At 44.1% G+C, this 13,468-nt stretch overlaps 1 long non-coding RNA gene across 1 annotated transcript; it reads right to left on the bottom strand.

The window, feature by feature from the left end:
- Positions 1–566: 566 nt before the first annotated feature.
- LOC140202324 (uncharacterized) lies at positions 567–13,209 on the bottom strand. The gene is made up of 3 exons (XR_011887074.1): positions 13,177–13,209; positions 2,028–2,226; positions 567–1,500 (listed from the first exon to the last, which is right to left on the bottom strand). It is a non-coding gene; the product is annotated as an uncharacterized lncRNA (long non-coding RNA).
- Between the last annotated feature and the right edge of the window lie 259 nt (positions 13,210–13,468).

The raw sequence follows: 13,468 nt of genomic DNA on the forward strand, positions 1-13,468 counted from the left end.
CTTCAGAATGAATCATGTACATTCCTTTTTTGTTTGCAAGCAAATATAGAAAATGTTTAACCATTGATTCATTTAGGTATCTCAGCTATCCTGTAAAATAACTGCATGGAACTACAAGTTAGCACAATGCCTCTTTTGCTGATGTAACTTTTTGCTGCATCACACACCATATCAATATGGCCACCATCTGGAGTTAATAGTTTTATAATCACCATTAAGTGATGTTCAGGTTTAGGCACAGGACTATTTTAAATAGACTAGCATACTCTGGTGGTGAGTTTAAGAAGGCAGTCTGGTTTAGGCATACCCATAGTATACAGTGGGTGAACAGTTGCTTTGTGAGAAAAAGCATTCTGTTCACTGGGTAGCAATTTGGCTTGTTTTTTTTTTCTGTTAGAATTAACTGAAAAATATAGAATCTCAGCTCCAATGGTCAAGACAAAAACGTATGTTGCATGAAGTGTGGTGAAGGTAAAAGTCTCATAATTAGATTATGAGGACAAGCAGTCCTCTTTTATTGTCATTTAGTAATGCATGCATTAAGAAATGATACAATGTTCCTCCAGTGTGATATCACAGAAACACAGGACAGACCAAGACTGAAAAACTGACAAAAGCCACATAATTATAACATATAGTTACAACAGTGCAAGCAATACCGTAACTTGATAGAAGAACAGACCATCGGCACGGTAAAAAAAGTCTCAAAGTCTCTCGAAAGTCCCAACATCTCACGCAGACAGTAGAAAGAAGAAAACTCTCCCTGCCATGAGCTTCCAGCGCCACAAACTTGCCGATGCAACATCCTGGAAGCACCCGACCACAGTCCGACTCTCAGTACATCTGAAAACTTCAAGCCTCCGACACCGAGCACCGAGCACCATCTCTGCCAAGCGCTTCGACCCTAGCCCCGGCCGCCAAGCAACAGGCAAAGCCGAGGATTTGGGGCCTTCCCCTGCAGAGATCCTCTATCGCACAGTAGCAGCGGCAGCGAACCGGGCATTTCAGAAGTTTCTCCAGATGTTCCTCCATGCTTCTCACGTCCGTCTGCATCAAATCAGGATTGTGCACGGCCCCTATTTAACAAATACGATATCATTTCACCGGGGAGGCCGTGTGCGCTGCGTCGCGCTGCCATCTTCTCCTCCCTCCTCAAGGAAAATGCATGGAAAGCAGTTTGAATGGAGATCATGGAATTTTCAGGAAATAGATTGTACAATGAAGATAGATTGCTTTTTAAATTGTTCATGAAAACATTGAACAAGGCACAATAAGGCTTAAAATGTTATCCTTTTTACATGGAAAGTTTGAAAAGTTTTGTTCAATATTATATTGGTTCATTATCGTCACAGTGAAACACTTCTGTTTGCGTGCCAACCAGACATCCTTCCCTATGTACGTATGGTGCAGAAGACAAACTGATGGAGAAACTCAGCAGCTCGAGCAATAATTGTAGAGGCAAAGGGATATTGGACATGAGACCCTGCATCAGGACTGATACTGCAGAGGGATAATCAACATTAAATAGGATTTCTTGGTATCAGTATTGGTTCATTAACACTATCTGGTATAGATTGGAGAAAGCTGCAGAGGGTTGTAGACGCAGCCAGTTCCATTCTAGGCACTAGCTTCCCCACCATCGGAGACATATCTATCCTTCCTCACAATCTCACTACACACTGCTTCTACTTGTATGCCAACTGCCCTATCACTCAGTTTCCCATCCCCCTGCCAAATTAGTTTAAACCCTCCCCGATGATCTAGAAAACCTGCCCCTCAAGTTCAGTGTAACCCATCCTTTTTGTACACATCGTATTTTCCCCAGAAGAGATCCCAATGATCCAGAAATCTGAAACCCAGCCCTCTGCACAAATCCCTCACCCACACACTCATCTACCAGATCGTCCTAATCTCACCCTTGCTGCCATGTGGCACAGGCTCAGTAATTGCTACCCCCGAGGTCTGGCTTTTCCACTTCCTACCTAGCTCCCTATATTCTCTGTTCAGAACCTCATCCTTTATTTTACCTATGTTGTTGGTACCAGTAATCTTTTGACAATTCACTCTCCGCCTTTCGAATGCTGTGGTCTCGGTTCAAGATCTCACTGATCCTGGCAAATGGGTGTCTCTTTCTCGTCCGCAGAATCTGGTATGGAGGTGCCAGTGTACAGGATGAGAAAAGCTGCCGTGGGTTGTAAACTCAGCCGACTCCATCATCAAGGACACCTTCAAAAGGCAATGCACAGGATGATAACATCCATCAAGAAGGACCCTCCCCATTGAAGACATTCCCTCTTCTCATAACTACCATCAACGAGGAACAGAAGACTGAAGGTGCACGCTCAATATTTTAGGAACAACTCCCCCCCCCCCCCGCCATCAGATTTCTGGACAGTCCACGAACACTACCTCACTAGTTTGCTCTCTTTTTGCACTACTTTACTTGATTTTAAACATACTGATTATTGTGACTTATACTATTTAAGTAATGTCTAATACTAGAGGGCATGTATTTGTGGTGAGGTAGAAGTTGGGGAGGGAGTTCAAAGCAGATGAGCGTGGCAAGTTTTTTTTTATTTATTAACACTGAAATGTGCTACTAGGGTCGGTGGTGAATCAGAATCAGATTTATTACTGGGACGTCAAATGTCAAAGTTGCTGGTGAACGCAGCAGGCCAGGCAGCATCTCTAGGAAGAGGTACAGTCGACGTTTCAGGCCGAGACCCTTCGTCAGGACTAACTGAAGGAAGAGCTAGTAAGAGATTTGAAACTGGGAGGGGGAGTGGGAGATCCAAAATGATAGGAGAAGACAGGAGGGGGAGGGATGGAGCCAAGAGCTGGACAGGTGATTGGCAAAAGGGATATGGGAGGATCATGCGACAGGAGGCCCAGGGAGAAGGAAAAGGGGTAGGGGGGAGAAACCAGAGGATGGGCAAGGGGTATAGTCAGAGGGACAGAGGGAGAAAAAGGAGAGTGAGAGAAAGAATGTGTGTATATAAATAACGGATGGGGTACGAGGGGAAGGTGGGGCATTAGCGGAAGTTAGAGAAGTCAATGTTCATGCCATCAGGTTGGAGGCTACCCAGAGGGAATATAAGGTGTTGTTCCTCCAACCTGAGTGTGGCTTCATCTTTACAGTAGAGGAGGCCGTGGATAGACATGTCATTCCCATTCCCCCTCTGTCCCTCTGACTATACCCCTTGCCCATCCTCTGGTTTCCCCCCCTCCCCCTTTTCCTTCTCCCTGGGCCTCCTGTCCCATGATCCTCTCGTATCCCTTTTGCCAATCACCTGTCCAGCTCTTGGCTCCATCCCTCCCCCTCCTGTCTTCTCCTATCATTTTGGATCTCCCCCTCCCCCTCCCACTTTCAAATGTCTCACTAACTCTTCCTTCAGTTAGTCCTGACGAAGGGTCTCGGCCTTAAACGTCGACTGTACCTCTTCCTAGAGATGCTGCCTGGCCTGCTGCGTTCACCAGCAACTTTGATGTGTGTTGCTTGAATTTCCAGCATCTGCAGAATTCCTCATGAGGACGTCAAATGTGTTGTTTTTCAACAGCAATACACTGCAATGCATAAGAAAAAAATTACATTAAGAAATATATATATATATATAAAAAAAAATAAATAAGTTGCACAAAAAGAGCTAAATAGTGAGGTAGTGTTCATGGACCACTCAGAAATCTAATGGTGGAGGGGAAGAAGCCTCCTATACTTCCTCCCTGGTGGTAGAATTGTGCAAAGGACATGTCTGCAAGCAAACATGACTGGCATTTAAGAGGCTCTTAGACAGGCACATGAATAAAGGGATATGAACTTATGTAGGTAGGGGGATTAGTTCAGTAGACCTGTCCGATTAGTTCAATTCAGCAACGTGACCCGAAGGGCCTGTTCCTGTGCTGTACTCTTCTATATTTCACCCTGGTTTGCTCACTGTATTACAATACAATTTTAATTAAATAAGAGCTTCTGGAAACTGGGAAGTTGGCCACTGTGAAGTTTATGTCTCACTGGAAACTCATGCCTCTATATGAGTGCCAGATCATGTGCTTGACATCTATGGTATGTTGGATTCTGGTGTTTAGATTTCAAGATCCTTTTAGAAGTCAGGAGCAAGGCATATTATATTATTAAGAGTTGATAGAGGAAACTGAAGAGACAGTGACAGGGAAAGCTAAGATTCACAAATAAGAATATGGTGCCTACACAAAAACGGCTATTTTATATGAATAGGGATAAGGAAAATTCCATTCTAATCTATAGAATAATAATCTAATTAGAAAATATTTAGTCAATACTGCTGTAAAAAGTTAACCAATGAGAAGAACATTTTTTTCACCGAATGGAGAGCTTCCAGAGCTTTCCAGAATTATACTTTGTGTAACTGCGAGAGGCATATGAAATGTTAGGCATATGAAGGCTACTTGAAATACAAGCAGATAATTTATTGTTAAACTGCAAAAAAATACAATTGCACAGTTATACCTAAAGGTATGAACATTCTACACACTCACATTCATCATCATCATCGCTGCATCCACCCTCCCCACCACTGACAGCATCCGTAGTTGCATTGCCTCAGGAAGGCAGCATCTATCAACAAAGATCCCGACCATTTGGGTCATGCCCTCTTCACACTGCTGCCTCAGCCTCAAATCCCAGACCTCTAGGTTCATGGACACGTAGTTTCCTTCAACCACCATGCTTTTGAACTCTAACCCCACCTAAGTAATGGAACACTATGGACCACCTCTTCCTCTACGATAGATGAAGACCAAAGGCATTCTGGGTACTAATTTCCCACAAAAGCCACGGAATAAAATTACATATAGTATTACTATAAATACCTTAACAACAGCCATGTCAATCACCATTAACCAGCCTATTCACAGTCTCCGTGCATTTGGAACAGAGCTCCCACTGTTGTTGGGAGGAGAAAGGCACAAAGGTTAAAATACCGTTGAACAATTATGCAACTTGGATGATAAATGTGCATCTCCAACACCAAACCTAACCTGCTTTTGCTTTACAGTGGCAGACATCCCACCTCGCCCAGAAGTTCCGGGAGTCTCCCGCATATTGATAGTGGCTCCCTGACGTCCGGAAATTATATACAATATCCCGGAAATCAATTTTTTTGAGAAAGCGAGGGAGAGGGAGAGCGAGCACCCTGATTGGTCTCTCTTTGTGCTAAGAGTGGTCCCCAACCACCGGGCCGTGAGGAAACAATATAGAACATAGAATAGTACAGCACATTACAGGCCCTTCGGCCCACAATGTTGTGCCAACCCTCAAACCCTGCCTCCCATATAACCCCCCCACCTTAAATTCCTCCATATACCTGTCTAGTAGTCCCTTAAATTTCACTAGTGTATCTGCCTCCACCACTGACTCAGGTAGTGCATTCCACGCACCAACCACTCTCTGAGTAAAAAAAACCTTCCTCTCATATCCCCCTTGAACTTCCCACCCCTTACCTTAAAGCCATGTCCTCTTGTATTGAGCAGTGGTGCCCTGGGGAAGAGGTGCTGGCTATCCACTCTATCTATTCCTCTTATTATCTTGTACACCTCTATCACGTCTCCTCTCATCCTCCTTCTCTCCAAAGAGTAAAGCCCTAGCTCCCTTAAACTCTGATCATAATGCATACTCTCTAAACCAGGCAGCATCCTGGTAAATCTCCTCTGTACCCTTTCCAATGCTTCCACATCCTTCCTATAGTGAGGTGACCAGAACTGGACACAGTACTCCAAGTGTGGCCTCACCAGAGTTTTATAGAGCTGCATCATTACATCGCGACTCTTAAACTCTATCCCTCAACTTATGAAAGCTAACACCCCATAAGCTTTCTTAACTACCCTCTCTACCTGTGAGACAACTTTCAGGGATCTGTGGACATGTACCCCGAGATCCCTCTGCTCCTCCACACTACCAAGTATCCTGCCATTTACTTTGTTCTCTGCCTTGGAGTTTGTCCTTCCAAAGTGTACCACCTCACACTTCCCCGGGTTGAACTCCATCTGCCACTTCTCAGCCCACTTCTGCATCCTATCAATGTCTCTCTGCAATCTTCGACAATCCTCTACGCTATCTACAACACCACCAACCTTTGTGTTGTCTGCAAACTTGCCAACCCGCCCTCCTACCCCCACATCCAGGTCATTAATAAAAATCACAAAAAGTAGAGGTCCCAGAACAGATCCTTGTGGGACACCACTAGTCACAATCCTCCAATCTGAATGTACTCCCTCCACCACCACCCCCTGCCTTCTGCAGGCAAGCCAATTCTGAATCCACCTGGCCAAACTTCCTGGATCCCATGCCTTCTGACTTTCTGAATAAGCCTACCGTGTGGAACCTTGTCAAATGCCTTACTAAAATCCATATAGATCACATCCACTGCACCACCCTCATCTATATGCCTGGTCACCTCTTCAAAGAACTCTATCAGGCTTGTTAGACACGATCTGCCCTTGATTTGGCGATATGAAACGATATGAGTCAGCTGCACCTTTCCTCATTCCCTGTCACGCGCACTGTTGAACTTGAACGCACGCGAGGTCATTACGCATGCGTCATCCATGTCAGCGCGGGAAGAACAACTCCTTGAGCTTGCAAATGATGGCGGGCTGAAAAGTATGTTTGACATAACATCTTTGCCAGCATTCTGGCTCAAAGTCAAGGCTGGATATCCTGAGACAGCAACAAAAGCACTGAAAACATTGCTTCCATTTCCAACATATCTCTGCGAAGCAGGGTTTTCTGCAATGAATGCAACGAAAACTAAATTGCAAAATAGACTGGACATAAGGAACCCCCTTCGAGTATCGCTGTCTCCCATCACCCCTCGATGGCATCGTCATGTTGCAGGAAAACAAGCCCAGGGCTCACACTTGATTCAGCGATATTGGTGTGTTGCAAAGATTTTATATGTTCATACAAGGAAAATACGCACTGTGTGTTTAATATCCAAACGTTACTTAAAATGTTATGATGCTATTGACTTATAATTGACTTATCACTATATTCACGTGAAGAAAATATGCACTGTGTGTTTAATATTAAATTCGTTAGAGAAACGAAATTGAGTGTATTAGCCACTTATAAGTGACTTATAGTTGACTTATCACCTATTTCCCAGTTGTGATTAACACCCCCGCCCCCGGTCGGCTGGTCCACAAGAATATTGTCAATATTAAACCGGTCCGCGGTGCAAAAAAGGTTGGGGACCCCTGCTAAGTAGACCTATCAGTTTTCTCTGTGGGCGGGCTTTACAGTCAACCTCAAAAATAATGACAGTGTTGCTCGCTGCACTGTTTGCAACAGTGACTTTTCTATTGCCCATGGTGGGTTAAAATGTAAAAGACATGTTGAGGTGAGTTTAACAGGTGTCATTCGTTCATTAGCACAGCTAAAGTTATTTAAACTAGCTGGCTTGCTGCTAAGGAGCTACTCTATTAATGTCCTACGTGATGAGGCCAAACTCCCTGTAGACTTGCTTAAAGTTGTAATAGAATAAACATAAGTACATATTTTAATGTCATATTTTCTGCATATACCCAACTTGGTTTACAGATTAGACAAAATCACTAAACTAAGTATTACATACACCCTTGGAGGTCAACTGGGGGGGGGGGGGTGTGATATGGGGTTGTGGGGGGCGGGGGTGCTACCTCCCTAAAATGAGTTTTTGCAGCATGGGATGTCTGCAGTAGTTCCTAAGGTGGATGATATTGCCCACCCCAGGGGTGGTGGGAGTCTCTATGAGTGTAATAAAAATAAAGGGAGTGTTAAGGCAGTACTCAGTTGCTAGAGGAATTACTTATTACAAGCATTTGATCCTCAGTGCCTCACAATTGAATACAACGATCACTTAATCACCTCATCTTAATCTCTTGCTAATCCACTGTTCTCTTAGATTTTGGTTGAAAGACATTATAGTTGTTGAAAAGCCATGTGACACTCTGCACGTAGCATATCTTCAGAAACCTGGACTGAAGAAATCAGCCCACACATCATTGTCGTTCACTACTGGGAAAAGTGTTAGCTAATACAATTCCCATACACTAATCATGCAGTGACACAATTCCTGGGAATTAGGATATGGCATTCAATGGGGTAAAGTTCCGAATCTGCCCTTTCGATGATCTTAACCACATTTCTCTAGCCCATGGCCCTAGCAAAATATCACTGCCCCACTTTATGTACTTTCGGACAGAGAGTCACAATGGGTGATTGACCGTGGTCATTAATCCATAGCGAAAATGGCAGAAGCAGACCAAACGAAAAAGAAGCGTGGACAGTATAGTGTGGAATATCTGACATGTGGATTTATACCAGCACCAAGCAACCAATAGCAGACAATCTTGTTTTAATACAGTTTTTTCAAATGAGATAATAAAACCGTCAGGCTCCTCAACATTTGAAGAGAATACACTCTGATAAAGCAAACAAGAACTTGGCTTATTTTCAATCCTTCATGAAAACTTTCAGAAATGGAAACCACTCCAAAGCATATTTTCAGCACTTCACAACAGAACAGTGATGGTTTACGTGCTTCATACAACATGTCATTGCTCATTGCTAAATCTGGAAAGCCCCATACAGTTGGAGAAGAACTAATACTTCCAGCTGTGAAGGAGGTTGAGTACAGTTTTACATAAGTCACCAGGCCAAATAATTAAACCAATTCCTCTCACAGACAACTCTGTTCAAAAATTAATGGATGAAATGTCTGAGAATGTGGAAGACATATTGTGCAAAATACTTGGGGCAACAGAAGTTGCTCTGCAGTTGGATGAGTCAACTTTGCCAGGCAATGAATCTTTGCTTCTTAGTTATTTTTGCTTCATAAAAGATGGAAGGATGGTTCAGGAGTTGTTATTTGCAAAGGGACTAGAAACAGATGTGAAGGTGTAGTCAATATATCGGATTGTTGAGAAATTTTTCAAAGGGAAGGACATTCTGCTCACCAATATTCTTGTTTATGCAACAAATAGGATGCCACCACTGGGTTAATACTTTCTTGAAAAAAGCTGTACCTAACGTATTTACCATTCATAGAACATAGAACCTAGAATAGCATAGCACAGAAACAGGCCATTCAGCCCACAATATTGTACTGAACCATCTAAAAAGCAAATCAAAATTCACTGTGTAGTTCATAGACAACATCTTGTAGCAAAAAAAACCATATGTGATCAGCTACACAACAAAATCAAGTCCCATGCTCTCGGTTCTCAACTATTTTGAGAGCTTTGTATTGAGCATGATGAATAGTTTGAATGCTTGCCGTTATACACAGAAGTCTGATAGCTCTCAAAACTGTAATAAAATTCTTTAAAGATTTTAATGCTTCATTTAGTAATTACTCAAGAATATTAGGCATGGCATTGCTTATTTGTCAGAATTATTTGCAAAGATTAATTAAATCAATCTTCATTTTCTAAGAAAATGATGTGAAGCTTATCAAAGTGAAATCAGTTGTCTCCACATTTCTGTCCAAGTTAACCCTATTGCTGCAACCTCGTACAATTTCCAAGCCGCTCTGAGTTGGAGGGGAAAGAAAGAAGGAATGCCAGATGATGATCAGCAGGTAAATTGTTCCCAGCTGGGTGAGCTACATAAAGACATGCCAGAGATATTTGAGCATCATCTCTCAATCCAAATTCCAGCCTGGGTAATAAATCCATTCCTGAACACTTGGGATGAGGAATTAACAGGAAGGATGGAGACTATAACACCAGAATTCCAAAGAAACTTAGTAGCAACAGAAATGTGGTTTCTTAGAAGAATGCTGAAAATATCATATAGAGATAGGGTAACTAATGAGACAGTACTCCAACGTGCCCATACAAACAGATCTGTAATGAGAAAATTAAATGAGAGGAAACTTAAATTCCTGGGCCATGTCATCAGAAAGGGAGAAATAGAATGCCTTACATTACAAGGCTGTATGCCTGGGAAACACGGGAGAGGAAGGCAAAGAAGAAAATATATGGACACTGTGAAAGAACTAACAGATCTAAGTGTGTGAGATATCATTGACGCTGCGTGGGATCATTGGATGTGGAAAGCCATGATCACCCAGGCATGTAACGCGCGAGGCACATGAAGGAGGAGAAGGTGGAGGGAGAACTGATCTCACTACAAAATGACTTTAAGCTGAAGCCAAGGTTCAAAAAGTCATATTAAGACTTTTGGTTGCAGAAAGCAATCTCTGAACACTATCCTGCACTGAGGGAAAAGGTCAAGGTGTTCTTTAATGCCTTTCCAACATCACATTTAGGGGATTGTGGTTTCAATGCAGTTGCCCAACTTCTTTCAAAGCAAGGAAACAGACTGCAATGTGGGGATCTGAGACTCCCTCTGAGTGACAGTCAGCCTGATGTTGAGAAGCTGATATCACTGCACCAAGCCCATCCATCTCATTGAAAGGTGAAAAAGCAATGAGTTGTACTACTAATATATGCTCTAAAATTGTTGATGAAAATTGTTTTTACTGTAATTAATTAAAATAATTTTGTAGCTTTTAATAAATTTGAATAATATTTTGCAATTATTTGTCACTAATTTGAATTTGCAGTTTCTATTTTTGTTCACTGTGCATTGTAAGTCAAAATTCTGTTTAGTTTTTATGCAATGGCCAGAAAGGGGTGGGGGGGGTGCAGTGCACATGAGGATGTAGTCTGGGAGACAAGGGGGTGGTAACACAAAAAAGTTTGGGAACCACTGCTTTACAGACTTATGTGAGTGACAATGACATGTTTTCCAATACAAAGAGAGGTCAAGAAGTCTCCAAGTGTTCATGATGTCCTTAGGTTTGATCAGATGTGTCAGTATATAGCCATCGGCTGCTTTCTGACAAATTAACAAATAATAGGCTAATAGACAAATTAACAAATAATAGGTCGAACATAACCTATCTCAAGACCTAGCCACGTATGTAAAATTCACCTCCATCAATGTCAGTTCCTATGACCCCAGACAACTTCAGACTGCTAATTGTGCGGCCTCTAGCTCCAGCTCCAGCTTGGACCTTGATCAGCAGCACCCCCATTCCGAGAGCACCTGCTGCCGCTGAACCCCCAGTCTCACTTTTCACCACCACCGCTATGCAGTAATGTGTTTCTCAAGCCCTACTACCAGCCCTTGCATCCTCTGCACCTTCGTCTTCCTCCTTCCCTTCCTTCCTTGAACGCCCCGGCCATCCTCACCCCTCTGGCACCACCAACTCTACTTCCCTCTGTGCAATTCCATGCCCACTGCCATGTCAGGCTCTTCTTCCGTCGCCTCCATCTCCGAGCCCACTTCTTTGACAAAGATTCCACAATCCGCACCAATGACTCCTCCTCCTCTTCTTGCATACCCCGCCCTGGTTCTCTGCCCGCTCTGGATCTTTTCAACTCAAATTGCCGGCAAGGCGTCAACCATCTTGACTTCAGCACTCCTCTGTCCTTCTCCAACCTTATCCCCTCCGAACGCACTGCCTTCCACTTTCTCTGCACCACTCCCAACCTTACCATTAAACCCGCAGACAAAGCAGGTGCTTCTATCGTGTGGCACACTGACCTCTACCCTGCTGTGGCCAGGTGGCAACTCTCAGACACCTCCTTGAAGAGGACCACACTCCACACCATCAGAAAACTGTCTCCGACACCATCACTGACCTCATCCACTCCGGACAACCCCATTGCCACCAAGCTCATAGTTCCCTTAACCCGCACTGCTTGCTTCTACCTCCTACCCAAGATCCACAAATCTGACTGTCTGGGTAGGCCTATTGTCTCTGCCTGCTCCTGCCCCACAGAACTCGTGTCCCCATTCCTCAGCTCCATGATCCAGTCCCTTCCCGTCTACATTCATGACACTTCTCATACCCTCGATCTCTTTAGTAACTTTCAATTCCCTGGCCCTAACTGCCTCATCTTCACCCTGTATGTCCAGTCCCTGTACACTTCTATCCCCCATCAAGAAGGCTTCAAAGCTCGCCACTTCTTTCTTGATAAAAGAACCAACCAATCCCCCTCCACCACCCCCTCCTCCATCTGGCAGAACTGGTCTTCACCCTGAACAACTTTTCCTTTGGCTCCTCCCACTTTTTCCAAACTTGAGAGGAAGCCATTCACGTTTGCACCGGCCCCAGCAATGACTGCCTCTCCGTAGAACAGTCCCTGTTTGAAGCCTTCCCCTGTTATACTCCCCACCTCTTCTCTACTATTGATGCTGCTTCATGCACCCATGTTGAGCTCGTCAATTTTACCAACTTTACCTCTAAGTTAAATAAGATGCAGAATCAGAATGGTAACAGATCCCTCCCCTTTCTCGATCTCTCTGTCTCCATCTCTGGAGTCAAACTATCAGCTATCTTTTATAAACCCACTGATTTCCACGGTTATCTCAACTATACCTCTTCCCACCCTATCTCCTGTAAAAATGTTATTGCCTTTTCTCAGTTTCTTTGCCTCCTCCACGGCTTTCCATTCCAGGACATCACAGATGTCCTCCTTCTTTAAATAACGGTGTTTCCCTCCCTCCACTATTGATCCTGCCCCCACCCACATCTCCTCCATTTCCCTTACATCTTCACTTACCCAGTCTTCCTACTGCCCTAATAGTGATGGAGTTCCTCTTGTCCTTACCTACCACCCCATCAGCTTCTGCATCTTCCACCACCTCAAAAGGGATCCTACCACTAAACACATCTTTACCTCTACCCCCTCTGCTTTCTGCAGGGGTTGCTCCCTCCGCGATTCCCTTGTCCATTCATCCCTCCTCACTAATCTCCCTGTAAGCTACACCTGCCCATATACATTGTCCCTCACCTCCATTCAGGACTCCAGGTGAGGCAACACGTTACCTGCGAATCTGCTGGGGTTGTCTATTGTATCTGGTGCTCCTGGTGTGGCCTCCTCTACATTGACAGGACCCACCGTAAATTGGGGGTCCACCTCTGTTGAGCACCTCCACACCATCCACCGCAAGCGGGACCTCCTGGTGGACAAACATTTTAATTCCAATTCCCATTCCTATCCGCACATGTCGGTCCATGGCCTCCACTTGTGCTAAGATGAGGCCACCTTTTTATTCTGGCATCTTCCCCCTTCCTTCTCGGTCCTGAAGAAGGTTTTTGGCCCAAAACGTTGATTATCTATCCACTTCCGTGGATGCTGCCTGACCTGCTGAGTTCCTCCAGCATTTTGTGCACGTTGCTTTGGAGCTCTAACATCTGCAGACTTTCTTGTGTTGATGTTGGGTCCATACTGTGTCATGCAACACTTGGGTTGGACCAGGTTCGGCTGGCACATCATCCAGATAGAGAACTTCCACACATTGCTATATTTGGAATGTATGTCTGAGCCTACAGCACCCATAGATAGTGTCAGCTCAGACCATAAGCACTTAAGCTCAGCTCAGTTTGGATCATTGCAGTTCTAGCCCCAATTTTATACCCAAGCACCTTGCAGCACC

This window comes from Mobula birostris, chromosome 8 (genome assembly GCF_030028105.1).
Source record: "Mobula birostris isolate sMobBir1 chromosome 8, sMobBir1.hap1, whole genome shotgun sequence".
NCBI classification, from domain to species: Eukaryota; Metazoa; Chordata; class Chondrichthyes; order Myliobatiformes; family Myliobatidae; genus Mobula; species Mobula birostris.